Source organism: Mytilus trossulus, chromosome 1 (assembly GCF_036588685.1).
Source record: "Mytilus trossulus isolate FHL-02 chromosome 1, PNRI_Mtr1.1.1.hap1, whole genome shotgun sequence".
In the NCBI taxonomy this organism is placed as follows: Eukaryota; Metazoa; Mollusca; class Bivalvia; order Mytilida; family Mytilidae; genus Mytilus; species Mytilus trossulus.
Window position 1 is genome coordinate 28,380,054 of NC_086373.1, and position 20,691 is coordinate 28,400,744.

General features: G+C 31.3%; 1 protein-coding gene across 1 annotated transcript in view; it reads right to left on the reverse strand.

Annotated features, from left to right (window-relative positions):
- The window catches only part of LOC134720897 (beta-1,3-galactosyltransferase 5-like), a 30,395-nt gene extending 10,954 nt beyond the window's left edge, over positions 1 to 19,441 (reverse strand). Inside the window, exon 1 of the mRNA XM_063583474.1 lies at positions 19,325 to 19,441. The gene's annotated coding sequence lies outside the window, so the exon portion shown is untranslated. The remainder of the gene's footprint in view (positions 1 to 19,324) is intronic.
- Between the last annotated feature and the right edge of the window lie 1,250 nt (positions 19,442 to 20,691).

Below are 20,691 nucleotides of genomic sequence, written 5' to 3' on the forward strand. Positions count from 1 at the left end.
ATCGGTAATCTTTGTACATTCATTTGGGTGATGCGGGTTTTGACAAAACAAACACGGCCTTTTAGTCTTAGCGGAACTATTGTTGTTTCTATCTTTAGACCCTGTTGACTTCCATTTGTTATTTGCAGTTTCTGTCACGAACGATGCGATGCGGTGGGGATAATATCGGTTTCAATAGGATTGGCGTTAGCGGCCTCTTGGATACAGATTTCTTTCTTTATTGCTTTGCGTAAACTTGAAATATCCCAATCATCATTACCGTGGTCTCGAGTAATGTTTTGTCTGACAAATCATAAAATTTAACAATTTTGCATGCATGGGTTTACTATTTTGTGTTGTTGGCCAAATCTCTCGTGCATTGCTTGATTAAAATTTGTATTAGTAATTTGCATTCCCGAAATACACTGGCTAGCTTCTCCATAAAGTTGTGATTTTAAATAGTAAAATCGTTGCACGTCACTCAATAAAGGATTTTTATGTACGGAATTATTATAGGAACCCCAAAAAGCTGATCATTCCAGTAGGTTTCTGCCGACAGTTGGCGAGTTGAGTTTAGGCAATTTGTTATAATGACTTGACACTGTGGAGGTGGGCATGCTTGAATTGCTTAGGCTTGTTTGCTCTGAGTTGAAAATTATCTGGTTAGAATGATCTTGCACGCTGGGGTTATTGCATTTAAAATCTGATGCATTAAGGTTAAGAGCTGATTGATTTTTAGACTGACTTACTTCTTTTATGAACTTCACAATTTTCGTTATTCAAATTTAAATTTCTAACTCGTATCTGTCAACTTCTTCAATTTCTTTGTCGATTTCTTCTTCTTCTTCAATAGATTCTATAATCTTCTCATTGAGGTCGGACAATGTCTTCTGCTTTGTTTTAAGAAGCTCTATCATGGATCTGAGGTTGATAACATCTTGTTGCAGTTCTTCTGCCGGGTCTGCTTTTTTCCGTAGCTTTATTACTGCTCGTCCATGTGCGGCTCGTACTGTTTTGAGTTTCAAACTCATCTCTTGTTGTGTTTTTTTTTCGTCACGGCACCAATATCTTTGAGGGTTATTCACTTTTTTTGTGGATTAAAATAATGACTTGCTAGTTCAGATGCTTTGTGATCGTAAGATAAGATACGTAACAATAAAGCTACGTTATATTAAGAAAAGTGAGCGCGAAAGTACGGGAAACAACTACATAAGGTAACGATCTAAAGTCTGTATGCCTATATTCACGACAGCCTTCATCATGAGTCATTTCCGTTTCTATATGTTATTCGATAAGTTTTAAATTTAATGAAATAACATATCTATAATTATAACTTACTTTCGGTTTTTTTTTACAAACTTTTGATATGACATTGAAGATTTATGGACCTGTATTCGTTGGAAAAGGGAATGCAGGTTTTTTTGCAAACAGTAAATGAGGGGCAAGGGGGTCCCCATAACAGCAAAACAGTGAATTGATTTGGTGAAAAACGGATAACAAGGAATTGAAAAGGGACAATAACAGATAACAGTAAATGAAATCAGAAAATAAATCTGTCCAGGACCTATTCAGTAGATGACTCGTAGATATTAGTATATAACTTGTGGTATGGATCTAGAAAATTGTAATTTGTGTAAACAAGACATTTCGGCCGTTGAGGCAGTTCTGCCTTGGATGATTTTTTTCCCGTAACTTGTACAATAAGTTATAGTATGGATGTTGAATTTTTCTGATCGAAATTACTAGTTTCTGTTTTTGATATAGGGATATTTTTAATCTAGGGCATTTGAGGGATCAATTTTTAATGGTTTAGGTTTTTTTATTTAATTTTTGAAAATAGTGCAGCCAGTGACACAATTCAAAGGAGAAAACTAACTGCCTAATTTATCCACAAAATAGGGAACGAAAAAACACAGTAACAAACTACAACCACTGAATTCAGGCTCCTGACTTGGAAATTGGCACATACAGGAATGTGACTGCGTCAACTTAAGCATGCTAGTTGGTACCCAAATCTCCTCTAATCAGGGACAGTGGTGTTAAAATACAACATAAAGATTATTATGTGGTCATTGAATAAAAAAAATCTATAAGGTGTACCAATGCTTTTTTTATAACAAAATCCATACTATAAGTTATTGCACAAGAAATAAGTGAATTATAAATTTGTGCAAAATGCTACATGTTCACAGACAACAGAATTTATTACAAAGGATAATAATAATATATACTGGAATGGTCCTGGGTCCAATTGATTTTAATATTTTTATGTGATGTATGTTACTGAAATTTTTCTGCAAATACAGGGCCACCCGATATTACCAGTAGAAAGACCCTAATAGATATACATTGTAAGAAGATGTGGTGTGAATGCCAATGAAACTATTATCCATTCAAATCACAATTTTCAATTATCTCCAATTTCTACGGAAGATTGGCTGTCAAAATGCTAGCATTCCAATTTTCAATAACAGTTAACATCAAAAAGATTCTCTCAATTAATAACAGATAACAAAATAATTAATAGTTCTATAACAGCTAACAAAGAATAAGACAATAATGTTTAGACGAGTTGTATATACATTATGTACACAGCCATGTATCACCATCATTGATGGCGATCCGATGGATACATCTGTTGTAGGGTTGTCACTGACTCAGACGTACTTATGTATATATATATATATAGCTAGTACAGTGATTATGGACGTCATACTACACTCCATATTATATACAAGAAATAGAAATTAAAAATCATACAAGACTAACAAAGGCCAGAGGCTCATGACTTGGGACAGCTGCAAAATTGCGGCGGGGTTAGATATGTTTATGAGATTCCAAAACCTTCCCCTTTACCTCTAGACAATGTAAAAAAGTGAACGCATAACAATACGCACATTAAAATTCAGTTCAGTCCGATGCCAATAGATGTAACAAAAGAAAATAAATAAAATTACAACAATACATAATAACAGCAGACTACTAGCAGTTAACTGACATACCAGCTCCAGACCTCAATTAAACTGATTGAAAGATTATGCCTTCATCCTATGAATATCAGGCACAATCCCTCCCGTTAGGGGTTTAGTATAATACTATCATAGAATATATGGGAAGAACATAACCCATTGCATGCCAACAGCTGTTTTTTTTTAAATAAATGTGTTTATAAAAAAGAAGATGTTGTATGATTGTAAATGAGACATCTGTGCACAAGAGACCAAAATGACACAGAAATTAACAACTATAGGTCACCGATGCAAAGACGATTCAAAGAACCTATAAGTGAACCAATATTAAAGCCAAAATATGCAATCTTTAATGACCTGACACCACTATCATAACTATATCGATTCTTAATAAGTCTGTTTTAAGGTTTTGTAAGCATTTGAGTTGAATACTGACATTTTTGTGCTTTATAAACAATATTACCATAGAAGATTGGATGTGAAATACCTGAACGTGTAAGATGTCCGCATGTTGAGTTATATTTACGAATTATTTCCTTATACTGATGATACAATTAAGTAAATGTTTTGACTAGTTTGTGTTATAGAAAACCCGGTGTAATACTTTTTCAGTAATACATACATTCCTCTCGCTAAAATGAATCGTTTCCTACAAAAAGACTTCTAGAGATACTTCTTTTTGGTTGATGATCTTAGTGTGTCAATCAACTATTTCAAGAAAGATCAGATTTCTTGGGTTCTGCTTCAGGTATAGACTGTTAAATATATTTGAAAAAGAGTTATTTTTGTGCTGAACCTTCATTTTCTTGTGTAAATCAATTAACATATAATGTTGTTTGTCAAACAAAAAAAATAAAAATAAAAAAATCCCGCCCTTCTCAACCGTACAAAGCATTGGTAGACAACATAAAACAGAGAATTTATTTACAGGGGCCTTACATTGTAAATCTGTTTGTATTGAAAAGATTTTAATGATTATTATTGACAAGGAGAATATTTTTACGTCATTGCTAATAAAAAGTTATTTTTAAGGAATATAGTTGATACAATTATTTTTGCGGATACCATTTTTTTCTTGATTGAGGAAAATCATGCTCGGATGAAGAGTAATCAGTCGAAACAAGCATAAAAAATGAACCTGCAGTTGTTTTTTCTCTAAAAATTAACTAAAAATTTACATTATAAAAAGAACACATTTTCTGGTTCATTGTTACGCTGTAAAGATGGTATCATGGGTATGGTAGTCTAAAATAAAAATGATAAAATTTGTTCATACTTTGCCAAAACGTAGTATCTATTATTATATGTTGAAAAATATAAGAAAGATTATTTGTCACCGCGCATTTTTCAAGGTACAGGTCGCGACAAAATGACCCATTTTGTATGAATTATACAAGAAAATACACCATTTTGTGGATAGAAACTAAACAAAATGGTAGAATTGTTCAATACTTAAAGATAAAATAGCTGTCAGACAATGCTTTGAGAATTTCAAAAGAAAAGATAGGGTCACCGTACGTTTTTTTCCGGCTAAAATATAAAAAAAGGAAGATTCCATGTAGAATCCCTCAGAAAATGCACTGTTTAAGAGTTACCTCCCCTAAAAATTGCAATTTAAAAAAAACAAAAAAACAACCAAAAACAATCAACATTAGCAAAACTATTAGTATTATAAGTAATATTCTTATAAATTGGTTCTTTCAAATGAAAATTCACATTAAATATCTGCATTCCTGCATCAAATTTTTCTAACTTGTTTGATTGTCTGTTATTTACAATCCAAGATGGAGGAATACACCCATACCACCTCAAATGTGGGTATGTGTAATGCTGTCCCTAGTAAAGAAGATTGGATAAATATAAGCATATATTTTTATCTGACATTTTTGACGAGCATGAAACTATTTTCGCAGAAATCTCAACATAGGGATATTAATCCGGCAACTTTGGCGGAGGCGTTAGTTAACTTCTTAAAAACTTAATTTGTAATTATTCAGAAGAGAAAAGCCTGGATTCTTCCTACTATGTATATACATGCATTTTGGTACGAATTTTTTGTTAGACAAATGTCCATTGTCCTTGAATTTTTTTTCATGACTTCTTGAAAAACGAGTGAAGAATTTAATATTCTTAATATCTCCCGTAATATGAGTATTAGGGTAATTCTATTTGATATGTGCAGATTTCATGCCTGTCGGTCAGGTTTCATTGAAATAAAATTGAAATATGCTTTATCTCGAGAATGTATTTCAACGCAATCGTTGTTGTAACAAGTAGCTGTCGTTATCGCTGAAATTTTAGAATTGTACCAGTGATTATAACACCTTACTGTTTTCATCTCCGTCATATTTTTGCAGTCTCTGATGTAAATAGCTAATTAACCTACGTCCTTTTTAAGATTTTTGAATTGTACAAGCGTCTTTGTGTCCGGTTTTAACTATTTTATTGAATACATTTCAAGATTGATATAGTTTTATCAGAATAGAGTGATATGATTCATTTTATATCATAATCACACTAATGAAGGGTATCATTTTTCCAAAATATTTATAGATATTTAAATTAAATGTTTCCTTTCTTTGTTATTTGTGCTGTTTTGTACACTTTGTATGCGTTTAAATGATTAATTTATTGTGTGACATGATTCCAGCGATCCAGCGCTCTCGTGGGAAAGTTCGTTGACTAATATTTGGTCATTTATATCGCTTGTAGAGTTGATAATATTTCTGACGTACTTATAAAAACGTTATGTCTGTGACTGTATCCTACATTAATTTATAAGATCCTGTTCGATAGATAATTGAGATGATCGGTAAAATATTATCGCCATGCCTTGTGTATCATGTACTATGTTACGATGCTAAACATAGTACCTGATACAATTATGCAGACGACAATACTTTGTCAGTTAGCAGTCAGGATTATGACCATCTCATATCCATATTATAATCTGAGTATCAGTGCTGATCGATTGGTTTAAGGAAAATTCTGATCAATTTCAAGTTATTGCTTTAGGAAAAAGAATCTTTGGAACCAATCCGTCCAATTCAGCCAAACATTTAATTATGTGAAGAAACCATCAAGTTACTTCGAATTGATTTTGATTACCAACTAAAATGTGATGCACATATAAGTAACTTGTGTAGAAAGGCATCACAACAGCTGAATGTTTTCAAGAGAATTGAATCCTTCTAAACATATTAAATATACTTACTATTTTTCTTACTTTTATTTTGAGTTATTTTAATTTTTGCCCTTTGGCTTGGCATTTTTGTACAGAGAATTAAAAAAAAAACCTGGTAAAGAGACCATTAGGATTTGTATATGACGACAACTTAACATCCTCGGAAACTCTGATTGAGAACGCAAAGGTTCTTACCCTACAAGTAAAACGCATCAGAACAATGGCACTTGAGACTTATCAAATGTAAATAATTTGGCTTTTTATATATAAAAAAATTATTCCAAATTAAACACATTAGATATTCTTTTAGAAACAGTAATATTTTGGAAATACCACAGGTAAGAACTACCTCATATTGAACAAAATCTTTTAGCTTTGCTGCTGCTTCTTTATGGAAAAGCTTACCACACCGTTTCAGGACGGTAAACATCTTCTCACATTAAAGAAGGCTTGTTCAGTCCTGGAATGAAAAAGACTGTTTTTGCTCTGCCTGCTTGTAATCTGTGTTACATTTTTTATGCTTGTTATTCTGCAGTAACAGCTTGCATTGCAACTGCAATTTTGTTTTGTTTTTTTTACATTTTAGTTATAACAAGATTTAAAATTTTTATCTTATGAATTATTTATAAAATTTCAAACTGCACTTTTTAAAAAACATATTCCTGTATTAGTGGTTCATATATATGTTTTGATATCTAGCTATTACATGGTTAATACACGCAAGAGTGAAATGTGGTGCTTCTTTTTATTATGTATTGGTATGCTGCATGACCTGTTTTATTTGTTATTGCATATGTTTTTATATTCGGTTAAAAGCTCATTAGAAAAGGACGGAGGTCACGTGAAAATACATGTTATTTGGTCTAGGTGAACTTTTTTGCTTTTCAATATTTGTATTATATTTTGGATAATCAAATCTGTTAGCCTCGAGAATAACTGCAGACTCATTATTTGCTGAAATGTGAATCTGGTGCGGTTCAATTGGTACATTTAATGATTCGATGGAAAATTGTCCACACCGTTTTGTAGTGAAAAAATAAATAAGTTAAATTTTAGTGGATATTTAAACTTTTTAACGCCTTGTTAAGATCAAATCTAAATCCATTGGTGCAAGATAATAAATATTGATACTAATTTCTGTTTACGGGTAACGTTGATGGATATTTAATTATTCTTCACAGTTATTGTTCAAACGATAGTGTACTTTTGCATGGAATTAACTGTTGATAAATATTTACATTTTTCTGATTATAACTAATAGGAAGCAAAATTTGTAAAGAATAATAGACCACCTTATCAAATAAACCTCCTCACGCGATCAGTGCAGGGACACCCTTTTTATACTTTACTTACAAACTGTACAACGTTATAATTTCTATTAGATGTCTGTATTCTATATGAAAAAAAGTAAAATCACAAAAATATTGAAATTAGAAAAAAATCAATTCGGAAAGTCCATAATCACATTGCAAAATCAAAAAACAAAACGCATTAAGGACGAATGGATAAAAAACTGCCATATTCCTGACTTGGTACAGGCATTTTCAAATGTAGAAAATGGTGGATTGAACCTGGTTCTATAGCGCGTACCCTCTCACTTTAATGAAAGTCTCATCAAATTCCGTTATATTTACATTGATGCATTAAATAAACTGTCTTTAATTAAAGTTCGGTCATTTAAGGACGTTTCAACCGTTACATATACGTAGACGTATATGCATCTGCAGATATACCAAAAAAATAGTATGTGATCCCGGCTTTATTAATTATATTCTTTCAATAACACAGATGGACAACTGATTACTTTCTTATGCAAGTATTTAATTGTGTAGCTGACTTAATTTTGATAAAAGTCTCGAATATGTCTGTTTTAATTTCATTTGATTCTAATGTCGTTTACTACATGGGAAGATGTATATGACACGTATGCACTTACGATGTGTTTACATGTACATGTAGGAGGTACATTGTATGTATTGCTATTCAATGTGAATAACATTATTGACAGACATATATTCAAAGATATAAAACACATAAGCATCTTTTGTCAGGATGAGGACAATGTGCAATTGTAAAAACTGATTTTTTTTTTTAAATGTGGTTAAAATGGAGACAATTTTTAGACAAGTTTAGTGATAAAACCACAAAAAAATACTATGCAAAGTGAATCATGTCACAAGTCAATAATAAACTGATAACGTCGTGGCTTAAAGGACAAGACAAACTCAAAATCAACACAACAAAAATATAAAGCTACAGGCTAAGAAACACGAATTTAAAACATGCAATCCAAGTTGTTTTCGATAGAGTACCTTTATTTATGTTACTTTAAAGAATAAAAGGAATACAAAAGTCAAGAATTCAGATTTAGAATTCATATGGCAAATAGATATGTCAATCTAGGCTAATTCTGTCAAAGTTCTTATATATTTTTCTCCTGTTATGAATCCATCGCTCGAAATAAGCGAATTGATCATCCGAATATATATATAGATATTTATTATTTGTTCAATATGTATAATATTTATCATGCTGGAGGTACATAAATGTTTACTGTTTAGTACAAAATAACAATAAAATGATTTTGTTTCAGCTTTAAAAACATTTTCCTAATATCTGATATTGTTTACTACAATCTTCAATTTTGACGACAATATGGATCAATGATAGAACATATAGTTTATGTCCAAAGGAATGATAGTTAAATTCTCCCTCGCCCTGCTCGTCCGAATTTAAAGCATTTAATTTCTAATTCAATAGGCTATAAACAAGACAAACACAGATATAGGATTAGTTGCTCGCAGTAACATCTTATTTTCTCTTGCGATACAATATTTTATTTTACTGAATTTTACATATTTCTTCATTCGAAACATTATATAAACACATGACATATAACATTGTTTCTCTTTCGCATCGTTTCTTTTCCCCCGGCTAATGCCTCCAACGCCTGTACGTACAATAAACATAGCAGCAACTGCACATATACCTATGTGACCAACTTCAATCCGACGTAACTGCGAGCACCTTCGATACTAATACATTTAAATCCCAAACTTTATATAGTACCTTTAAACCCCACCCATAAAAACCGCCAAAACTTTCCTCGTGCCTCCTGCACCTAACATCAAACTTATAAATAGTACATACTGTTACAAAACCAGTATCCGAACTAGTTACACTAGTTTCCATCTGTAAATATTAACTACAAATAGCAAACGGGAAAAACCCTATTTCAAACGAAATAAAATACATTTCAAATGAGTCTAATTACTGTGTAATTGATCACCGGTTCACCCTGGTACAAGTGAGATTTAAACATTTAATTAAAGAGTTTGCCAAATTTATCACCTTGACGAATCACGATATTATAGATTACGAATGCAGGTATTCGTTTCGATTTACATAAAGAGTGTATAGAAGCGCAAATTTATTGTAGAAGTTTTGAAAATTAAAAGTGGCGTAAACTAATTATGATTTATAATATTAGAGTTCACTTTTGAACAGGTTAGTCTTCAATTATTCGTGGTATCGTTATATATAAATTAGTATCAGGAGTGTAATGCACAGTGCTTAAACATTTCGTTGAAGTTCAAATATTATCTTTATAAGTACATCTTTTTAGCCAAACGGAATAAATGTGGACAAATTTTAAATCCTGTTACTTCATAAATTGTTTAACCGTTCAAAATAATACAAACTGTCAACTATTTACAGATGAATCCCGCTTCAAAAAGCGTTTTCAGTGCTTGTAAAAGCCTTTAATGAACATGAAAAGGGAAATAGTGGTCACTGTACTATTTTAATAGATTATGGCTTGAATTTTACAAACAATGTCTTGAAAGGACATTGTTTTTTTTTTCATTATTTAGATAAGGTAGTGGATCACGTATCACACTACATCGAATATATATATATATTTAACAATGAAAAGCAGCCACAAGTGCACAAAAAAACTCACAATACAACATTTCTGCAATTTGATACTTTAATCTTGGTTTTATGCTAGAATGGTTTCTTGTTTGAGTGTTAACAGCTACTGGGTAGATATTGTAGTTTATTTCATCCCCGAAAGTATCATTTTAGCAGTCAATACGGTTTAGTTCAATTCTGAGAAAATGTCAGAATTGAGTATTTTTGGTTTTCATCTTCAGAAGTACATTTTCTTTAAGAGCCCACGACTAGCCACTAAAGTATGTAACGTGTACAAAATGTGAGCCTGTCTATTTTACAATGGGTTCGTTACCAGTTCGATACTGAATGTCCCTTTTACAAAAAAAAAACATACTTAACAAATTTACATTAATTAACTAAATTATGTATGCAACTGCTCTTTGCATTCTCTAATGAACTATTTGTTAATATTCTACTTCAAAAATATACAACAAGTATACATTTGAACTATCACAAATGTGTCCTGGGTCTGGCAAAAACTTGTTCTCTGGGAGGGGGCATTTATGTTCCCTACTTGTCTAATTCGTTACAAAAATACGGGAGAAATATGTTAACTCTAACGTGTACAAGTTTGTATTTCTGAAAGGCACCAACCTGTTCTTTTTACACTTAAGTACTAGTGAATATGTGAACATGGTTCTAAAAGTACCTAATGTCAATGTTTCTGTTCTGACATGCATGTTATATGTATATACCACTGGACGTTCATTATGATTTCTCAAAAGTCTATTTGAAACTTTACTTCGGATAGACTGATAGTAGTTGTATTAACGAACGATCCACTCGTGGATTGATTAGTTTATTACTTTAGCTTGTTGGGGAATAAACCATCCCCAGTATTGCACTTATGCATAAAATAATGAATAAGAGTAACCTGAAAAAAATTTTAAAACAAAAGGTCGTATATCTGCCATTCTGGTATTTTTTTTGTTATCACCATCTAAGGATTCAACGTACAATTGTATGCTAAATCGAAAAAAAATTCGGCGTTAGTTAACTTCTTAAAAACTTAATTTGTAATTATTCAGAAGATAGAAGGCCTGGATTCTTCCTACTATGTATATACATGCATTATGTAACGTTTTTTTTTGTTTGACAAATGTCCATTGTCCTTGAATTTTTTTTCATGACTTCTTGAAAAACGAGTAAAGAATTTAATATTCTTAATATCTCCCTTAATATGAGTTTTAGGGTATTTCTATTTGATATGTGCTGATTTCATGCCCGTCGGTCAGGTTTCATTGAATTAAAATTAAATATGCTCTATCTCGGGAATGTATTTCAACGCAATCGTTGTTGTAACAAGTAGCTGTCGTTATCGCTGAAATTTTAGAATTGTACCAGTGAATATAACACCTTACTATTTTCATCTCCGTCATATTTTTGCAGTCTCTGGTGTAAATAGCTAATTAACCTACTTCCTTTTTAAGATTTTTGAACTGTACAAGCGTCTTTGTGTCCGGTTTTAACTGTTTTATTGAATAAATTTCAAGATTGATATAGTTTTATCAGAATAGAGTGATATGATCCATTTTATATCATAATCACACTAATGAAGGATATCATTTTTCCAAAATATTTATAGATATTTACATTAAATGTTTCCTTTCTTTGTTATTTGTGCTGTTTTGTACACTTTGTATGCGTTTATATGATTAATTTATTGTGTGACATGAATCCAGCGATCCAGCGCTCTATTGGGAAAGTTCGTTGACTAATATTTGGTCGTTATTTATCGCTCGTAGAGTTGATAATATTTCCGACGTACTTATAATAACATTATGTCTGTGACTGTATCCTACATCAATTTATAAGATCCTGTTCGATAGATAATTGAGATGATCGGTAAAATATTATCGCCATGCCTTGTGTATCATGTACTATGTTACGATGCTAAACATAGTACCTGATACAATTATGCAGACGACAATACTTTGTCAGTTAGCAGTCAGGATTATGACCATCTCATATCCATATTATAATCTGAGTATCAGTGCTGATCGATTGGTTTAAGGAAAATTCTGATCAATTTCAAGTTATTGCTTTAGGAAAAAGAATCTTTGGAACCAATCCGTCCAATTCAGCCAAACATTTAATTATGTGAAGAAACCATCAAGTTACTTCGAATTGATTTTGATTACCAACTAAAATGTGATGCACATATAAGTAACTTGTGTAGAAAGGCATCACAACAGCTGAATGTCCTCAAGAGAATTGGATTCTTCTAAACAGATTTAATATACTTACTATTTTTCTTACTTTTATTTTGAGTTATTTTAATGTTTGCCCTTTGGCTTGGCATTTTTGTACAGAGAATTTAAAAAAAAACCTGGTAAAGAGACCATTAGGATTTGTATATGACGACAACCTAACATCCCCGGAAACTCTGATTGAGAACGCAAAAATTCTTACCCTACAAGTAAAACTCATCAGCACAATGGCACTTGAGGCTTATAAAATGTAAATAATTTGGCTATTTTATATATAAAAAAAATATTCCAAATTAAACACATTAGATATTCTTTTAGAAACAGTAATATTTTGGAAATACCACATATTGAACAAAATCATTTAGCTTTGCTGCTGCTTCTTTATGGAAAAGCTTACCACACCGTTTCAGGACGGTAAACATCTTCTCACATTATAGAAGGCTTGTTCAGTCCTGGAGTGGAACAGACTGTTTTTGCTCTGCCTGCTTGTAATCTGTGTTACATTTTTTATGCTTGTTATTCTGCAGTAACAGCTTGAATTGCAACTGCAATTTTGTTTTGTTTTTTTACATTTTTTACATTTACATTTTTTACATTTACATTTTAGTAATAACAAGATTTAAAATTTTTATCTTATGAATTATTTATAAAATTTCAAACTGCACTTTTTAAAAAACATATTCCTGTATTAGTGGTTCATATATATCTAGCTATTACATGGTTAATACATGCAAGAGTTAAATGTGGTGCTTCTTTTTATTATGTATTGGTATGCTGCATGACCTGTTTTATTTGTTATTGCATATGTTTTTATATTCGGTTAAAAGCTCATTAGAAAAGGACGGAGGTCACGTGAAAATACATGTTATTTGGTCTAGGTGAACTTTTTTGCTTTTCAATATTTGTATTATATTTTGGATAATCAAATCTGTTAGCCTCGAGAATAACTGCAGACTCATTATTTGCTGAAATGTGAATCTGGTGCAGTTCAATTGGTACATTTAATGATTCGATGGAAAATTGTCCACACCATTTTGTAGTGAAAAATTAAATAAGTTAAATTTTAGTGCATATTTAAAGCTTTTAACGCCTTGTTAAGGTCAAATCTTAATCCATTGGTGCAAGATAATAAATATTGATACTAATTTCTGTTTACGGGTAACGTTGAATTATTTATTTAATTATTCTTCACAGTTCTTGTTCAAACGATAGTGTACTTTTGCACGGAATAAACAACGTTAAATGTATACATTAATCCATTATAATGATTAGCGACAACACCACTAAAGCTTTGAACACTAATGCTAGACTTTTCCATATTTAATTAACTGTTGATGTATATTTACATTTTTCTGATTATAATTAATAGGAAGCAAAATTTAAAAAAAATAATAGACCACCTTATCAAATAAACCTCCTCACGCGATCAGTGCAGAGACACCCTTTTTATACTTTACTCACAAACTGTAGAAGGTTATAATTTCTATTAAATGTCTGTATTCTATAAGAAAAAAAGTAAAATCACAAAAATACTGAAATTAGAGGAAAATCAATTTGGAAGTCCATAATCACATGGCAAAATAAAAAAACAAAACGCACTAAAGACGAATGGATAAAAAACTGTCGTATTCCTGACTTGGTACAGGCATTTTCAAATGTAGAAAATGGTGGATTGGAACTGGTCCTATAGTGCGTACCCTCTCACTTTAATGAAAGTCTCATCAAATTCCGTTATATTTACATTGATGCATTAAATAAACTATCTTTAATTAAAGTTCGGTTATTTAAGGACGTTTCAACCGTAACATATACGTAGACGTATATGCATCTGCAGATATACCAAAAAATAGTATGTGATCACGGCTTTATTAATTATATTCTTTCAATAACACAGATGGACAACTGATTACTTTCTTATGCTAGTATTTAATTGTGTAGCTGACTTAATTTTGATAAAAGTCTCGAATATGTCTGTTTTAATTTCATTTGATTTTAATGTCGTTTACTACATGGGAAGATGTATATGACACGTATGCACTTACGATGTGTTTACATGTACATGTAGGAGGTACATTGTATGTATTGCTATTCAATGTGAATAACATTATTGACAGACATATATTCAAAGATATAAAACACATAAGCATCTTTTGTCAGGATGAGGACAATGTGCAATTGTAAAAACAATTTTTATTTAAATGTGGTTAAAGTGGAGACAATTTTTAGACACGTTTAGTGATAAAACCACAAAAAAAAAATACTATGCAAAGTGAATCATGTCACAAGTCAATAATAAACTGATAACGTCATGGCTTAAAGGAAAAGACAAACTCAAAATCAACATAACAAAACATATTAAGCTACAGGCTAAGAAACACGAATTTAAAACATGCATTCCAAGTTGTTTTCGATAGCGTACCTTTATTTATGTTACTTTAAAGAATAAAAGGAATACAAAAGTGAAGAATTGAGATTTAGAATTCATATAGCAAATAGATATGTCAATCTAGGCTAATTCTGTCAAAGTTCTTATATATTTTTCTCCTGTTATGAATCCATCGCTCCAAATAAGCGAATTGATCATCCGAATATATATATAGATATTTATTATTTGTTCAATATGTATAATATTTATCATGCTGGAGGTACATACATTTTTACTGGTTAGTACAAAATAACAATAAAATGATTTTGTTTCAGCTTTAAAAAGATTTTCCTAATATCTGATATTGTTTACTACAATCTTCAATTTTAACGACAATATGGGCCAATGATAGAACATATAGTTTATGTCCAAAGGAATGATAGTTCAAATGAGTCTAATTACTGTGTAATTGATCACCGGTTCACCCTGGTACAAGTGAGATGTAAACATTTAATTAAAGAGTTTGCTAAATTTATCACCTTGACGAATCACGATATTATAGATTACGAATGCAGGTATTCGTTTCGATTTACATAAATAGCGTATAGAAGCGCACATTTTTTGTAGAAATTATTAAAAATAAAAGTGGCGTAAACTAATTATGATTTATAATATTAGAGTTCACTTTTGAACAGGTTAGTCTTCAATTACTCGTGGTATCGTTATATAAAAATTAGTATCAGGAGTGTAATGCACAGTGCTTAACATTTCGTTGAAAGTTCAAATATTATCTTTATAAGTACGTCTTTTTAGCCAAACGGAATGAATGTGGACAAATTTTAAATCCTGTTACTTTATAAATTGTATCACCGTACAAAATAATACAAACTGTCAACTATTTACAGATAAATCCCGCTTCAAAAAGCGTTTTCAGTGCTTGTAAAAGCCTTTAATGAACATGAAAAGGGAAATAGTGGTCACTGTATTATTTTAATAGATTATGGCTTGAATTTTACAAACAATGTCTTGAAAGGACATTGTTTTTTTCATTATTTAGATAAGGTAGAGGATCACGTATCACACTACAGCGAATATATATATATTTAACAATGAAAAGCTGCCACAAGTGCACAAAAAAACTCACAATACAACAACTTCTGCAATTTGATACTTTAATCTTGGTGTTATGCTAGAATGGTTTCTTGTTTGAGTGTTAACAGCTACTGGGTAGATGTTGTTGTTAATTTCATCCCCGAAAGTATTATTTTAGTAGTCAATACGGTTTAGTTCAGTTCTGAGAAAATGTCAGAATTGAGTAGTTTTGTTTTTCATCTTCAGAAGTACATTTTCTTTGAGAGCCCACGGCTAGCCACTAAAGTATGTAAAGGGTACAAAATCTGAGCCTGTCTATTTTACAATGAGTTCGTTACCAGTTCGATACTGAATGTCCCTTTTACCAAAAAAATAAACAACTTAACAAATTTACATTAATTAACTAAATTATGTATGCAACTGCTCTTTGCATTCTCTAATGAACTACTTGTTAATATTCTACTTCAAAAATATATAACTTTACTCCGGATAGACTGAAAGTAGTTGTATTAACGAACAATCCACTCTGGATTGATTAGTTTATTACTTTAGCTTGTTGGGGAATAAACCATCCATAGTATTGTACTTATGCATAAAATAATGAATAAGAGTAACCTGAGAAAAATTTAAAAAAGAGAAAGGTCGCATATCTGCCATTCTGGTATTTTTTTGTTATCACCATCTAAGGATTCAACGTACAATTGTATGCTAAATCGAAATAATCGTCGGTTCTTACAATACATAAAAAACAGGGGCCGCATATCATTCATCATCAATATTTTTTTCTCATAAAGTTTATACTTTCCTGTTTTTCTTTATGAGTTAACGCAGGGACATGTCACTAACCATCTCTAATTAACGACATCATTTTCTTTGTATCAATCTCATAAGTAAAGCCTTCTCAACTGAGTTTGATATTGTGTTTTTATGTTGTGTTGTTACACCACTTCCCTATGTGACAGTGAACGCTCACATACATGTCTAACCGCGCCAAAAAAAAATTCGAGTTCGATGCATTGCAGTCAAAACTTTTGGTTTTAGTGAGCAACATTCGTGCGTTAAAGGGCATCGTCACTTCCGTTTCAATGTTGAACAAGTTGTTAAAATACTATAAGAATAGTATTTCTCAAATTACTCTGCAAATCAAATTCTCATAATTGACAATCAGCACTGTTATCAATGCAGAATTGCGATTAAGTTCCTACAGAACAAACATTATTTCTAGTTTATCCTGTACGATAATGATCACTTTTGTTCAGGGATACAGGCGATTCGATCTATCTGGTAAAAAGCATCATAAAAACTCGAAAGTGGTATGTTCTGTCTGTGCTTGTCCCGTGTCAGGAGCCTGTATTTCAGTGGTTGTCGTCAGTTAATAACTGTCATATTTGTGTTTTCGTTATAAATTAGGCAGTAAATTTTCAAATTATGCCGTCAATTTTTTCATCTGAATTTTTGCATATTTTTCATTTGGGGGCCTTTTATTTTTGTTTATACGGTATGGGATTTTCTGATTGTTGAAGACCGTGTACTGGCCTATAATTGCTTTAATGGAGAGTTGTCTTATTGACAATCATAATGGAACCAGCATTTTCAAATAGGCTTGTTTAAAACTCTATTTCTACTTATCTCCAACACCAAAAACCTTTGTTAAGATTTGATGTGACATTAGACAGTTGAAGATGCATATTGGTTTATTTTGTCTTAATAGGAACAAAGTCAAAAATCAAGCCATGATGTTTAATCTATGGAGGCTACTGAAAAAGGTTTGGAGGAATGGAAAGAAACCATCATCTTGATAGAAAAGAGGGAGGTGTTTCATTCCATAAGAAGATAAATCAGAAGAAATCAAACAAATTTCGAACAGCCTCTCTTCTAAATGTAAAAGGACAGATCTGTTTCTCTATCATAGTTAGAAGGACGACTTCATTTATATATGATAGCAACTATGCAGACACTTCAGTACAGAAGGGTGGAGTACCAGGATTATCAGGATGTATTCAACATACAAGCATCATTTCAAACTGATTCAAGAGACCAAAGTGAACAAGAAATATTTTACAGTAGTATGGTTAAATTTGGTCAAAACCTATGGCACTATTCCTCACATGGTGATACATTAATCACTAGATTATTTCCATATTCCCGACGACTCAAAAGTTTGCTGCTCAGTTTAAAATAAATAACTTTCCATAAAACTAGTATATATTGATAGGGGTTTAATCGTAGAATCAAAAAAGCAAAAAACAATAAGGGGACAATGTGCATGTTTTTGAGATATTAGCCACTGACATTTTGGCGGGAAAATGTTCGCTCTTGCTTTTTCATGGATTTATCATTGACAAGTTAAAGTTCTAAAAAACTATCAAAACATAAAGCAGACTTTTACAAATGGCTAATAATAATAATAAATGAAAATATATGATTCTTGAAATGAATAAAATGTAGAAACTTATTTACGCGTCTTTTAGCAAATGCCTATATTATACTGACCAGCTCATATCTTGTCATACTGACTTTGTAATTAACAAACTACTCATAAAATTTGAGTAAAAACTCTTGGGTCGATTCATTTCAAACCCCTGCCCGCTACAATACCCTCATTTTCCAGTGCAAGTTCAAATTTCACATACCTTCATCCCAGACGGTCAATACTTTAGGACCTAACTATAGTATGTATATCTATTTCTTTCCCATCCCGAACTTGTATTAGATATTTGCCACTGGATGTGAAGCGACGAACAAACCAGCAACCTATCCTATTTCGTTCATGCTAACCGATAAAAGGGAAATATTAAAGGGCATATTGTAACGTTTACATATTGATAACAACAAAACTACACACGATTTTTTGTACAAATTAAAAAAAATCAATAGCTGAGTTTATATTATATTCGATATCAGGTATATGCCTATTTGAATCGGAATAATTATTGCGATTTTCGGAAAAGCTGCATGCAGATTCATGTATCAGATATCAGAATGCGAGTTCTTATTATTGCGATGATCAACCAGTCGCATTATTTGCATTGATAAAAACTACGAAATAATTTCTGAATTTACAGTATATTAACACTGATTCAAACGTTACTTTGAGCCTGGAACCAACGTACCCCTTGATTTGAAGCCCTATTATGAGAGGATAGTGTTTTATCAGTTAAGTATCCCCCTTCCCTCAAAAATGTTCAAAGGAGCTCAAAGCCCTTCATGTTGAAACAGGAGCAAAACAATGAAAAAAGGATGAAACTCAAAAGCCGTTTATCCCCGAGATTGTGACTAGTTGGTTATGCTAAGTTTAGAATAATCATAAATGTAGAACAAGTACAGTTCGCTACGATGTGTATTATATATGTCATAGGAACTTATAGTAAAAAGGCAGTCCTATTGTCCGTGTCCTGTCAGTATTACTTGTATAAGCTTGTAACTGATCATAATTTCAATCATTTCAAAAACGTTTACATGACAAATATGTTATTATTTTACAACATTTAAATGTTTGCTTTTTTTTTAAACATAATAAAATAACAAATTAATATGTATCAGTCCGATGGAACATCCAATATTGAGTTACCTTTATTGTCCAATGTTTGATTATTTGTATCGAATTTGACATCCTGTAACCCGGTTAACATTGTTTAAGCATTACACTTTTTCAAAAAGTTTACAAAATAATACATCATATCGTATACTGCTGATACAATTGGTTGAGTTTAACATCAAAAACTCAACAGAGCAAACAATAGATTTGAATATCATCTCTGTAAATCTCTGTATTTTAATAAAATTCAAAAGAATAGCGTAAGTTATCCAATGCAAAAATAACAAGAAATTGAGAGAAAGTAATTGGTTACCTAGGCATTGATTTGAATTGGATATTACTTTTTGAAAAGTGTTTAAAATAAGTACATGTAAGTGTTTAATTTCCCCTTCAATGTATATATAGTTTTATCAACCTGCAACCAATGAAGTAAATACATATTCCACCACTGCAACAAGAGTGTTACGATATTTCTCCAATCATTAACATTTTAATATTTGAAGCGCGAGGATTGTCGAGCTATTTTAATAATTGAAACTAACTGTTGAGAGTGGAGAAATGTCGTCATACACTAGTTATAACGGCGAAATCGGTTTCACTAAAGATTTTTATCCTTCCTTTGTAAAGATTTGAAGACAGTTGTGTACTTTTTATGAGACGTTATTAAACATGCATGGTCGCCTTTTTTCTTGACGTCACAATAGGAAAATTCAGAAGAAACCAAGAAAATTTGACGTCACAATTAAATTTCAACCAATCATTTACTGAGAACAGATATGCCACTAGTAACGAGAACTATTTTTCTCACACTCTCAAAAGTTAGAGAAATCACATTTCAAATCAATCAGGCAAATACAATTAAGTGCCTTTAGTACGTTTTCTTTTGTTTCTTTATTTTAACTTTTAAAGAATATTTTACGAATTTTGACTATTCTTCATATATCAAATGTTCTCATATCTTTGGTTTCATGTTAACTCTCTGGTACCCACAATAAAACATTTTCCCTTTTTATAAACAGACCTCTAAAAGAAACTTACAATTATATAGATTCATGAATATCTGTTTATGTATATCATGAGACGTTTATGCTTTACGAAAAACAAGAGCAAATATAACCGTGGTACAGTTCAGCTAATATATTGATGAATATAAAAATTTGTGAAAAAGGCCGTCTTTAACACCAGTTGCGTTAATTCATAAAAACAATTAACAGTATAATCTGATTATATATGATTTATTTTGCAGCAGAATATTGTGGAATTACTTGTGCTCATGTAAGAATTATTAAAACTGTTTAAAACAGTCTCAAATAATGAAAATAGCTTCAAATTAACATACAATTTTAATGTCATAACTGTGTTAATCAACAAAACTGATGGCGTTAATCATGTTTCATCAA